We start from the raw sequence: 13,340 nt of genomic DNA on the forward strand, positions 1-13,340 counted from the left end.
GTGGTCTACATATCGTCAAATATGGAAAGACACTTCATCAATGACACTGCTCTGCCACTGAGGACGGAAGCTTGAATATTACAGCGTGAAACCAATATCCATGCTGGCAATATGTCACCGTGTACCGTGTCGATGTAGTAAACATACAATTCGTATCCTGCACCATACAGAATCGCCCCTTTTGCATCATGCTTATAGCTATTGACCACCAGACATTCGTGCATATACCGCGAAGACAGACGGAATAAGCATATGAACCATATATACTCGTCACTAAGGAATGACGAGATACGTTTGAAGTTCTCTAACGCTATAGATACAGCAATAAGGAATAGCGCAGTAGGCAGTACAGTTGAAGAGGAATGGACATCTCTAAAAAGGGCCATCACAGAAGTTGGGAAGGAAAACATAGGTACAAAGAAGGTAGCTGCGAAGAAACCATGGAAAGAAATACTTCAGTTGATTGATGAAAGGAGGAAGTACAAACCTGTTCCGGGAAAATCAGGAATACAGAAGTACAAGTCGCTGAGGAATGAAATAAATAGGAAGTGCAGGGAAGCTAAGAAGAAATGGCTGCAGGAAAAATGTGAAGACATCGAAAAAGATATGATTGTCGGAAGGACAGACTCAGCATACAGGAAAGTCAAAGCAACCTTTGGTGACATTAAAAGCAACGGTGGTAACATTAAGAGTGCAACTGGAATTCCACTGTTAAATGCAGAGGAGAGAGCAGATAGGTGGAAAGAATACATTGAAAGCCTCTATGAGGGTGAAGATTTGTCTGATGTGATAGAAGAAGAAACAGGAGTCATTTAGAAGAGATAGGGGACCCAGTATTAGAATCGGAATTTAAAAGAGCTTTGGAGGACTTACGGTCAAATAAGGCAGAAGGGATAGATAACATTCCATCAGAATTTCTAAAATCATTTGGGGAAGTGGCAACAAAACGACTATTCACGTTGGTGTGTAGAATGTATGAGTCTGGCGACATACCATCTGACTTTCGGAAAAGCATCATCCACACAATTCCGAAGACGGCAAGAGATGACAACTGCGAGAATTATCGCACAATCAGCTTAACAGCTCATGCATCGAAGCTGCTTACAAGAATAATATACAGAAGAACGGAAAAGAAAATTGAGAATGCGCTAGGTGACGATCAGTTTGGCTTTAGGAAAAGTAAAGGGACGAGAGAGGCAATTCTGACGTTACTGCTAATAATGGAAGCAAGGCTAAAGAAAAATCAAGACACTTTCATAGGATTTGTCGACCTGGAAAAAGCGTTCGACAATATAAAATGGTGCAAGCTGTTCGAGATTCTGAAAAAAGTAGGGGTAAGCTATAGGGAGAGAAGGGTCATATACAACATGTACAACAACCAAGAGGGAATAATAAGAGTGGACGATCAGGAACGAAGTGCTCGTATTAAGAAGGGTGTAAGACAAGGCTGTAGCCTTTCGCCCCTACTGTTCAATCTGTACATCGAGGAAGGAATGATGGAATTAAAGAAAGGTTCAGAAGTGGAATTAAAATACAAGCTGAAAGGATATCAATGATACCATTCGCTGATGACATTGCTTTCCTGAGTGAAAGTGAAGAAGAATTAAATGATCTGCTGAACGGAATGAACAGTCTAATGAGTACACAGTAGGGTTTGAGAGTAAATCGGAGAAAGACGAAGGTAATGAGAAGTAGTAGAAATGAGAACAGCGAGAAACTTAACATCAGGATTGATGGTCACGAAGTCAATGAAGTTAAGGAATTCTGCTACCTAGGCAGTAAAATAACCAATGACGGACGGAGCAAGGAGCACATCAAAAGCAGACTCGCTATGGCAAAAAAGGCATTTCTGGCCAAGAGAAGTCTACTAATATCAAATACCGGCCTTAATTTGAGGAATAAATTTCTGAGGATGTACGTCTGGAGTACAGCATTGTATGGTAGTGAAACATGGACTGTGGGAAAACCGGAAGAGAAGAGAATCGAAGCATTTGAGATGTGGTGCTATAGACGAATGTTGAAAATTAGGTGGACAGATAAGGTAAGGAATGAGGAGGTTCTACGCAGAATCGGAGAGGAAAGGAATATGTGGAAAACATTGATAAGGAGAAGGGACAGGATGATAGGACATCTGCTAAGACATGAGGGAATGACTTCCACGGTACTAGAGAGAGCTGTAGAGGACAAAAACTGTAGAGGAAGACAGAGATTGGAATACGTCAAGCAAATAATTGAGGACGTAGGTTACAAGTGCTACTCTGAGATGAAGAGGTTAGCACAGGAAAGGAATTCGTGGCGGGCCGCATCAAAGCAGTCAGTAGACTGATGACCAAAAAAAAAAAAATACTCGTCACAGCACTAGATACTTCCCGCAAGGTCGGGCGGTCATCCACCGCAGCCGATGGTCACAAGTCATCCACCCCCGACATGTGACCAGAGCTCCCTCAGTGGACCAAAGTCACTCTTCAAACTGTTGTACAAAGTCGGGTCGGTTCCCCTTGGCACAAAAGTGTTACTGTTTCTGGCCCTGACCTGCTTGCTTGCTTTCTACACCCATCTCCAGACTCTGGAATTACAAGAACATATGTAATTTCACATGGTTTCCTAGAATATCATACCATTTTCGCGACATTTCTCGATATCAAGTACATAGCAATATTGCGTGCATAGCAGCAAGCAGTGTCGCTTGCACAGTATAATTCCAAAGATATAGACTGGAAATTATTTCCCTAGAAACCCGAAACTTTTGCGAGGTGCAGCATGCTGTAAAACACTGAGTAACTAGAAACTTATCTCGTCTGCGTACACTTTTACGTGAAACCTCGAAAAAAATATAGGAAACTGATATTTCCACTTGCGAATACCGATGCCGGTGATATAACAGATTCCAAATCATCCTTATAATTTACAAAGTCAACTAAAGTGTTTCTCATGTCTAGAGAACCAACAAATGTGTCCTCCAGCCGTCTTTCATCTGCTAGATGCACTCAACACACACCACAATCGATGTTCTCTCAACTAAATAAAGATGGGAAATGTGCATGAGCAGTCAACTAGACAATTTACATGGGAGGGAATAATGGTTCAGTACAAACACATGCCCATATTGAATCTTCTCAAATTTCACCGAGAACACACACGATCATGAAGGCTGCCCAACACATAGTGAGGATTAGTTTAATATTGAGCTGTCTAGAGAATGACACGGTTATGTCAGCTACATTCCTGCATTACAACAGACCTTTCCCTTTGCACAGCTCCTGCCATTAGCCGGAAACGTGAATCATTCCCCCCACAGGCCATTGCCGCCACATGCCACACACCCACCAACAGGATCTTCCTAGGATACCAGCTACCTATATATTCCATCACTGTACTTACAATTAAATATTACGATTGCTGTCGCAATTCAACAACATTCGGCAATGAGCGAAGTATCGGAAATACATCCTGCTGACGACTGTGGCTCTGGAAATAGAAATATCTGTACAATTCTTATGGCTTGACATACTCTTCCCTTTGCTATCACAGTATTGCATGTCAAATCCATACCTTCCTTATGAGTGGACATAGTCATTTCCTTTGCACATGTCGGAACACAAGCACATACTTTATAAGCCTGATGCTCAAGGCGAACCTATCAACATCCCCTACTACTAATACTTCGCCAATAACTGATTGCTGGCGATATGAAATAATACTGACCAAAAATCAGCCATGGAGGGACATGTCTCATAATTTTTTTCTTGTGAGTGGTACCACTGTGTCTTAGAAAGAGAAACGTAATCGTCTTACAAACCACCAGATGATAAGAAACATGATCGCAATAGCTACTGTATGTTACTGTCACAGACGGTCTCTACAGGTGCTCACAAGTATGCATGTTGAAAGCTATACTGGCTTTATAAATCGAGGTATTCCATTATTCTGAGTGAAGCGGTTTTTCCAGACAAATACTACGACACTGCATATAGACGATGTTCACTGGAATATATATTATCAGACCAACAGTGCGGTTACACGTCGCCGACGGTGCAACCTCGTATTATAATTACCGAATTTAGAAAGTGATTCGGCTAAGGAACGTGGTATGAAGCCGGTATTTGCAACTCCCTCATGTCGCCACTAGATATTTCTCCAGTATTTGTAACGCATTCTGTCTCGATGCCACGTCAGAGGTTTGGTGATATGTCCACTGGATTATAGGTGATGGTAGATTGAGAAGGATCACAAATAGTAGATGGAGTGCTGGTTGAGGTCATAAGAAATATACAATACCTTTTCAGATCTCTAGTGCTACACTTTCTGGTAGAAATGTTGTCTGTGATTTGGAACCAAGTCTTTCCATTCAACCACATACCTGTATTGTATCCTATGGAGAAGTCTCTTAATGATTACAGTCACTAGTGAATCATATTTCTGGCTCTCTCATATCTCAAAACGAGTCACTTTTTCAAACCTATCTGCTACAGTAAAATTTTAAATAGTCCCTATGCCTTTTGGAACTGCTGCCATTTCTGCAGCTTTGCGCATGTGATCCCACCATTTTAAGTCAGAACTGAGCAGAAGTTGGAGAGAACTATATCTACCACCTTCTGCAACCCTTGTAGAAAGAGAGGGACCCACGTTAGTGCAACAGGACCATGTTCTGACCATTCGGTGGAAATGGGAACATGTTGTCGTAGATCCACCTATAGTGTTCATGTGTAAGGTCAGCGCCAAATAAAACATGCTGCTACAACACGAGGTAGTATAAAAGACAATATGGGAACTGGGAGAAAGACGAGGATTTTGCTGCTGCATTGTGGTGCATTTCCAAACTACATACAGGTACTGAAGTCTTGGATGCGCCATGTTGAATAAATTTGGCAACAATTCTAAGTGGGGTGATCCGTAAGTTGTCCCACTACTGTTGATAAAATCACTGTAAAATGTTTGATATTGTCGACAGGGACACAACCTGACCTCCACTTACACCGGGTTATCATTATTAAAGTGATGTCCTCAGAGGTGTTCTTTGAGTTCTGGAAACAGATGGAAATCAGATCGGTCCAAGTCGGGACTGCATGGAAGATGATAGGTGACAATGAATCTAAGGCATATGATTGTTCAGATGTCGTAGCGCTCGTGTGATGGATTGCTATTTTGAAGGAGAGGAACTCCTTGAATTGGTGTGTTCAGTTTTCTGAGGGTTTGCCAGTACCTTATAAAATTTATGGTGGTGCCTTTAGGGATTACTTCCAAATACACCAGGCTTTGAACATTCCCGAGCACTGTGAGTATGACTGTGCCTGTTGAAGGCAAGATCTTGAATTATTTTCGCGTCAGTCAGCATTTTGTGGCGAATCTCCATTGATATTCCCTTCTTTTCAGGGTCAAAATATTGGAGCTTTGATCTTATGTCACAATGTTGTTACGGAACCAATCACCTTCACAACGCAAAAGAAATTGTTGGCAAATGTCAAATCTCTTCTGTTTCATGTCAGCAGTGAGTGTTCGGGGCATCCGCCGTGCGCACAGTTTTCTGTATCGCAATTCTGCTGTGATGACTTGTACACGTTCTCGTTATATGCCACACGTGCTTGAGACCTGTGTCAGTGTTATCTGAAGGTTTACTCTGATGAGCTCATCAAAAGGATTCCAATGAGTCTCGTCGGCTGTCGTACGCGATCATCCACTTCTGTGACATACGTTGAGGTTAGTTCTTCATTAAGATCACGTCAACCCAACGTCGCACATTACTGATGTCGGTACAATCACCACCGTACACATATTTTATTATTCTATAGATTTCTGCGCCTAGAAACTCGATTACAGCACATTGTTCCACATGAGCCGACATAGTTACGTTACATAGCGCCACATTACACCCCACAATTCAAAGCCATCTAGCGACAGAGGGTTGCAACTTGCGACCGAGTAATATGCTTGATATGTAATACCTCAACTGATACTGAGAATAGAATAAAAATTCGGAGGAATTTCTTTTCAGCACTCCCTCGTATGTCGTCTCAAAACTCTGACACATCGCCTGAGTAACTTCCGTGGTTTCATCCTCTCATCCTCCGGCAAATATGTTAGCCACATAGGGCATTGAAATATGTGACTTACAATTTGTTCAATTTGTTCTTGTCCTTATTGACAATTCGCGTCTATGTAGTTGAAATTCCGTTGTTTCAGATTGTCCATGGACCTCCCCATTGCTCGTCACGACTTGCTTTAGGGACCTTCGCACTGCCAATGTGTGAATCACTTGGGTTCGGAGGGTAGGTGTTGGTTGATTGATTCGCGGGAGGGGATCAAACAGCGAGGTCACCAGTTCCATCAGGTTAGGGAAGGATGATGAAGGAAGTCGGCCTTGCCGTTTCACAGGAACCATCCCGGCATTTACATGAAGCGATTTAGGAAAATCATGGAAAATCTAAATCAGGAAGGCCTGACGCTGGTTTTAACCGTTGTCCTCCCAAACGCGAATCCATTGAGCTAACCACTGCGCCACCTCGCTCGGTGGAGGGGAGATGTCTTCAATCTTCAATTGACACTGGTACAACGTATGTTGAATCCAAAAGCTATGTTAAGTACAGGGTGTTCATAAATGAATATCGGGGTTTTAACACTTTATAATATTTATTATATTATGATAAATAATTATATTATAATAAATAATTATAAATGATATGTTAAATGAAAGAGCAACTCAAACAGTTTTACCAAAAACCTTATAAATGTTTAATGTGAGTACCATTTGTCACACGGCACACATCAAGTCTGTAGCCGAGTTCTCCCTAAACGTTGATAAGTGTGTCTTCAGTAATTGTAGCAATAGCTGTTTCAATCCGGTTTCTTAATTTAGGGAGATCTGCTGGTAGCGGAGGCACGTACTCACGATCCTTCATGAAGCCCGAAAGGAAAAAAATTGAATGACGTTAGGTTGGGTGAACGTGGTAGCCATGCAAAGCAAGCCCTTTCAACGTTTGGGAAGAACTCCGCTATAGACTTGATGTGTGCCGTGTGAAAAATGGTGCTCACATTAAACATATATAACGTTCTTGATAAAACTGTTTCAGTTGCTCTTTCATTTGACATATCATTTATAACTGTAAGTTTAATGCAATAAATATTATAAAGAGTTAAAACACCGATATTCAATTATAAACACTCTGTATTTCATGTGTTTTGGAGTGTGATATTAGCGTATTATTAAATTCACCAGCGCTTTTCACTGCTTTTGCTAGAGTCAATGAACGTATTGCCTGTTGGCTGTTGTCTCGTGATCTTCGATCGACGTTTGATAAACAGTTTTCCTGACGTTTCGTCAGCACGAGTGGGTCTCAATGACAAAGGTTCACCATCCATTGCTTAGGGCGGACCACCAAGCAGTGAAGGGTAAAGCCTTTAACAATGACAGCTGCTGGTTCTGGGGAAACGTCGGAAAAATTGTGAACAAACATTGGTCGAAGATCTTGAAAAACCGGAAGATTAATATTTAACGTCCCGCCGACAACGAGGTGATCAGAGACGTAGCACACTCTCGGAAGAAAATCGGCCTTGCCTTCAGCGGTTTCGGGAAATCACAGAAAACCTCATTCTGGATAGCCTGAAAGGGAATTGAACCATAGTCCTCTCGAATGCGAGTCCAGTGCGTTACCCGCTGCCCACCTCGAAAATCCCGAAACAAGAGCCGACAGACAATATATCAACAATTGGCCACGAAAGACTCAACAAATCTGCAATGTAAATAGACTTTTCCAAACTAAGCTTCAGAACTGACTGAAAAGAAACGTTTTACTGTAAGTCTGCAGGCTTTCGTGGCCGTTGTCACTGAAGTTAAAACCTTCTGGCTTATTAGGCCGCGTCATATTTCTTCTAAAATGATCGACGTTTCGACCCCCTGCTGGGATCTTCCTCAGGATCTTCTGGTGTCCACTACTGCTAGAACACTCTAGCAGTAGTACTCTAGCAGTAGTGGACACCAGAAGATCCTGAGGAAGATCCCAGTAGAGAGGTCGAAACGTCGATCATTTTAGAAGAAATATGACGCGGTCTGATAACGCAGAAAATTTTAACTTCAAAAATTTTACTGTCAGTTACTTTACCAGGTTGTGGATATGCACCTGTAATGCGAAAAACAGTCAGAAACGTAGGACTGTTCAACAACTAAGCGAGAGATGCATGTTGGTAACTAGGAGAGAAAGGAAAATTAACATCCACCAATACAGAAGCGCAAAAACCATAATTTACACAGAAGTAATCTTGATCTCCACAGCAGATTCTTGTAAACATGACTAAAAAACCTCCGCAGCCCTGTTGATTAACATTTATTATGTCACTACCTATTTCATGCGGAAGAACAGCACCATGTTACACTGTCAACAGCATTCATAAGAAGTCCTAACAATGTTGTGCCAGTATCATGACGTAGGAAGGGTAGTTATCTTATGTAACGTATAAGGCAAATTTTAGATCGTGACTCATTGCTGTTATTCAGAGGCAATAATTACAGTGGAGTCAATTGATTTGCGATGGTCCCCTGCACATTAGAAAAGGTAGGGCATGGTTCTTAATAGGGTGTGTGATCACGACGACCGGCAATGGAAGCTTCGCAACGAGCTGCAAAGCTGGCCACAAGCTTGGTGATAGAGCGTCCCCCCCCCCCCCCCCCCATCTCATTCCACAGGAGCTTGATAGAATTTAAGATGGTGGAACGGGACGTCCAGTCCATTCGACGAATATTCTCTCGTTCTAAGAGCTTCTCCGCCTGAAGTCAGGGCCAAGTGAACCCCTGAAAAGATGCACATGGGTGAAGGGTACAGTGTCAGAACAAAGTTAACTGGTGTTCATAGATTCCGAAATTAGTACAGCCATGCAACATTGTGGCTTCCCGCACCGTAACACTTGGACCACCAAAACGATCGTGCTCTACGATGCTGGACGTATCCTCCTATGGCGAGTGGTGGGAACTCTTAATGCACCTAGGAATATTGTCGAACATGGTGTGGGAAGACATAATGTTGCTTCGGCGCTTTGACTTCGAAATATTTGAACGCCGCTCAACGTTGTTGAGACACTGTACTCCCTCCCCATGTGCGTCTCTTCAGGGGGACATTAGGCGACCGCATTGAGTAGCGCAGATGGAAGAGCTCTTGGAACGAGAGGATATCGGGCGAATAGACTGTCTTGCCCGTTCATCCGACTTCAGTCCCATCGGTCACGAGTTGGATGCGTTGGAGAGACTTATTATAGCACTACACGAACGACTATCCAGCATTTGTGTAGGAATAGAAAGCCCTATCACAAGAACTCCTCAGCAACCATGTGGCCAACATGGGAACGCGACTTAGAACATACATTCCCATCATTGGTGACCATACACCCTATTAACGACCAAGTCTCGCCTGTTCTAATGTCCAGGGGACAATCATAAATCTTGCTGACTTCAGTGTATTTATAGTCTTTAAATAGAAGTGTCATTTCTGTTCGCCTCGCTGCATATTTCTTTCAGTTGCCTTCTGTACTACACTGTAGCATTTGTTTCCGTGTATGATCGGAGTTCCACCGAGCTATGTTACTTGGCAGTGAGACATTATGCGAAAGTTTTGTACACAATTGTATATATACTCGGTCGACCACCAGACAGAAGCACTGTGAGCAGTGACGGTAGGTAAATTAGCTTGCTGTGTACACTGGCCTCTAGTGTAAACTAGAGCATAGACTGGAGTCCAGAGTACACAGCAGACTAATTTACCTACAGCCTCTGCTGGCAGTGCTTCTGCCTGGCGGTCGACGAAGTGTTTACACAATCGTCATGTCCCAGAATTTGCCTTTAACTTCACTCAAGATTGTCATGATACTGGCATAACTTTGCGAGAATGTCTTATGACGACATGTGGCAGCGTTACCTGACGATTTTCCTTTAACGAGAGCGGTTTTGGCATACTACATATGTATAATACAGCGTATAATATTATTGTCATGGAGAAGTTTTGAGGTTTTCATCTAGCAGCTCATGTGAGCTTGCTGTTATTGCTAATGTAACTCACGACGTGCTCTTCTCCTCTGCAGGCACGAGGTACTCTTCCTGTGCCGTACTGTTGCCGGGTGAAAAATTAAACTTTATCAAATACGGTAACCTATCTGAGAAAAAAAAATTCATGACATTTACCGCAAGGTATACATTCCCTCTGGATTCGTCATGTTGGTCATACTGATTGTAATCTGAATTAATATAATATCATTTCGTTAATTCAGTCTTGCTGTTACAAATGTCTACCCACTTTTGTAAATTTTAACTAAATAACAGAGTCGCTAGTATTGTCAACGAGGTTGATACTAAATACAGTCCGTGTGCAGCATTACGGTTATGAGAATAGGTTAGGTTAGGTTGTTTTGGGGAAGAGACCAAACAGCGAGGTCATCGGTCTCATCGGATTAGGGAAGGATGGGGAATGAAATCGACCGTGCCCTTTCAAAGGAACCATCCCGGCATTTGCCTGGAGCGATTTAGGAAAATCACGGAAAACCTAAATCACGATGGCTGGACGCGGGATTGAACCGTCGTCCTCCCGAAGGCGAGTCCAGTGTGCTAACCACTCCGCCACCTCGCTCGGCTTGAGAATAGGAAATGATAGTAATATGATAATGAATAAAGTTGAAAACACCACATATTATCGTTAATTGAATCGAAATTACTTTTACGTGGACAGTTTCAGTAATAACTTGTTCTTACTAATATGGTTCAAATGGCTCTGAGCACTATGGGACTTAACATCTATGGTCATCAGTCCCCTAGAACTTACAACTACTTAAACCTAACTAACCTAAGGACATCACACAACACCCAGCCATCACGAGGCAGAGAAAATCCCTGACCCCGCCGGGAATCGAACCCGGGAACCCGGGCGTGGGAAGCGAGAACGCTACCGCACGACCACGAGATGCGGGCTTACTAATATGATTGTTAAGTATACGTTTATAGACATTCCTTAACGAGAAATACACATCCGATATTTTACGTAACTCTGCAACAATATTTCGCTACTGCATTGGAAGTAAAATTGTGGTGACAAGATACTTCCTCAAATTTCTTTTGAATTACACAGTCAGTAGCCAAACAGTAGCTCACAGCACTTCAGATTCAGTAATATGCACATGGAATTTCAGTTCTCGTCATCGTTTTTAAAACTATAGTGGCGAACAAATACACGAAACATTACCAAGAAAGTATTGGAAAATAATTACATTCCAAAGTTTGTAAATAATGATAAATATAAACGACGTTATCTTTACAAATACACAAAGTGAGGTAATCAACTTCTTCTGAAATATCTACTAACAGCGATATGATTTTCTAAGTATCACGACTTGAAATCAAGAATCTGTTTTTGTGACATCGATTGCCAGGGAATTTCAATCAATGTCAGAAGTCCACCGGATGTAATACCACGTACCGAATGATAATAGGCAATGAAAATGGAAAAAAAGCGTTTGGCGTCATTGGCCAGGAGGCCCCTGATGGCGCAGGTCCAGCCACCTTGGTGCAGGTGTCATTACATTCGACGCCACATTGGGCGACCTGCGCGCCGGATGGGGATGAAATGATGATAAAGACAACACAACACCCAGTCCCCGAGCGAAGAAAATTCCCCAACCCAGCCGGGAATCGAACCCGGGCCCGGAGGACGGCAATCCGTCACACTGAACACTCAGCTATCGGGGCGGACATCAGAGGCAATGAATACGGTGGACGATATGACAGATGACAGGTAGACGAATAATAATCGCCTACGGGACTGCGACAAAGATAGACGAAATGTTTAGTCCACCAGTATCTTCGCAAGTAGATTACATTCGTTCTGTTAAATGTAATCCTTTTTTATCCGTCTTGTTAGTCGTCTGTTGCTTTAGAGAGAAAACGTAAGAGATAACTACTCAACTGTTGACAGAAAAACAAAACAAATCGTTTGTGGACATCTCCTCTTGTAGTAAAAGGAACACAACACAAACACCCCTGCCGAGGATAAAGTTAGGAGCACTTTCCAACTGTTTGAACCACATTACACTGTTCTTTATATTTGTCTATTGTTTCCTCAGAGATGAGAATATTGCCGGCCGGAGTGGCCGTGCGGTTCTAGGCGCTACAGTCTGGAACCGAGCGACCGCTACGGTCGCAGGTTCGAATCCTGCCACGGGCATGGATGTGTGTGATGTCCTTAGGTTAGTTAGGTTTAATTAGTTCTAAGTTCTAGGCGACTGATGACCTCAGAAGTAAAGTCGCATAGTGCTCAAAGCCATTTGAACCAGAGGAGAATAATTTTGAACGTAAAAGTCTGTATTTACATTTCATTTCTCATTTTTACAGATCATTTAAATAGCTCGACATATTTCCCTTCAAAACACAACATAGCAAAGCACTACGATCACAGAAGACACAAACTGTACTTGGTCCACATGCAAGTTTCACAACGCCATGTACACCAACGACAGTTCAACAGAAACACAGATATTTGCGTGTATACGCTGATAAAATATTACTTCTGAGTAATGAAATCAAAGTTATGTGTTCAACAATGCATCGAGGAAATCGGTACAAATAAGTGGCTTTCAAAACAAAACTGCTGTTAATCAAGGTATTCATTTACTTACAGTATAACATTTCTTAGTGTAGCACCGCACAGAAGTCTGCGGTTACAACGTTCCAGTTTCCAACATTATAAGTGCCTGATTGATGACTCACGTGAAGGATGGTAAATGATGGGAGTCAAACAATTCATTGAGGCATAATGTCCAAAATCTTTACAAATCTAGATCGAGATATCTGAAAGCACAGCAGGGCAGGTTCGATATTTTCTATCCCACAACCATCTACTACATTAACATATCCCTGCCTATACATTCCAAAATCTGCGCAGCAGAAATTTTAGCTGTAAGAGAAGACGTTGCTTACATCAAAACTTAGGATGACGCATTTATAATTTTGACATATTTCGAAAGTATTTTTCCAAAATCTACGACACTAAAACTGTAATCTAAAAACAGACATTTACATACTGGGTGATCAAAAAGTCAGTATATACTTGAAAACTGAATAAATCACGGAATAATGGCTCAAATGGTTCAAATGGCTCTGAGCACTATGGGACTCAACATCTTAGGTCATAAGTCCCCTAGAACTTAGAACTACTTAAACCTAACTAACCTAAGGACATCACACACACCCATGCCCGAGGCAGGATTCGAACCTGCGACCGTAGCAGTCCCGCGGCTCCGGACCGCAGCGTCAGAACCGCTAGACCACCGCGGCCGGCACGGAATAATGTAGATAGAGAGGTACAAATTGACAC

This window comes from Schistocerca nitens, chromosome 1, assembly GCF_023898315.1.
Source record: "Schistocerca nitens isolate TAMUIC-IGC-003100 chromosome 1, iqSchNite1.1, whole genome shotgun sequence".
Classification (NCBI taxonomy): Eukaryota; Metazoa; Arthropoda; class Insecta; order Orthoptera; family Acrididae; genus Schistocerca; species Schistocerca nitens.